At 35.2% G+C, this 852-nt stretch overlaps 1 non-coding gene across 1 annotated transcript; it reads left to right on the top strand.

Annotated features, from left to right (window-relative positions):
- The first annotated feature begins 493 nt into the window (after nucleotides 1–493).
- On the top strand, nucleotides 494–565 carry TRNAW-CCA (transfer RNA tryptophan (anticodon CCA)). Its single transcript has one exon. It is a non-coding gene; the product is annotated as a tRNA-Trp (tRNA).
- The last annotated feature ends 287 nt before the right edge of the window (nucleotides 566–852 follow it).

Raw genomic sequence — 852 nt, 5'->3', positions numbered from 1 at the left:
TATTTGTGGTGCTTAAGAGCATAGTGCGTACGTTTTGTTGTTAGTTTTGGCGCTTGTACGCTTACCTCCTCATCGGCACCACACAATTGGCAGCTGCTATAAATTGTATTTTTATATAAATACGACGAGTATTTACAACAGCACTTTCACCTAAACAAACTGGGTTCGCATAGACGATGAAAAGCACAAAGATGAAATTCTAAAATCCATTCAGGAAAATAAAGGAATGAAGAGCAGGCGACAAGTAATGGTTGGTGAGCGGATGGTGATTTGAAAGGTGCACAATGGGATTTTATAGATTTTTGCATTCATATTTTTTGTTTAGAGAAGTATAGAAATATTCGCAATTATTCAATAAAATTTGTATTAACCATCACTTTTGAATAGACTTGTTTCGCTTTATGGTTATTGAAATAGAAAAATTGCTGTGCTTTTGTACCTATCGTCTTGTTATTATCGCTCTTGTATTGTCTGTTTTCGTATTCGCCTAGAGGACTCCGTGGCGCAACGGTAGCGCGTCTGACTCCAGATCAGAAGGTTGCGTGTTCAAATCACGTCGGGGTCAATACAATCGGAATCTTTTTTTTATTAAAGCGAAACAATTTGTGTATTCAATTTCATGTTGATTAAAAATTTGTCCTTCTATATTTTAGCCTTCTTATTGATTGACGCTGTACCGCCTAAGCGATTTGCTGCGAATATATCTAAAATTATTCAACGACCGTATATACATACGTACATATGTATGTTTAGATTTCAGCAAAACCGAAAAAAATGTTTGTCGTAATTTGTTAAAAAAATCTATAGTAAAGTTCTCTTTGCCCATAAGAATGATTTTTCGTTGAAATGGCG

The sequence above is a fragment of the Rhagoletis zephyria genome, unplaced genomic scaffold (genome assembly GCF_001687245.7).
Source record: "Rhagoletis zephyria isolate East Lansing unplaced genomic scaffold, Rhagoletis_zephyria_1.1 Rzeph_scaffold_07179, whole genome shotgun sequence".
In the NCBI taxonomy this organism is placed as follows: domain Eukaryota; kingdom Metazoa; phylum Arthropoda; class Insecta; order Diptera; family Tephritidae; genus Rhagoletis; species Rhagoletis zephyria.
This window is presented reverse-complemented; position numbering and strand designations above follow the sequence as displayed.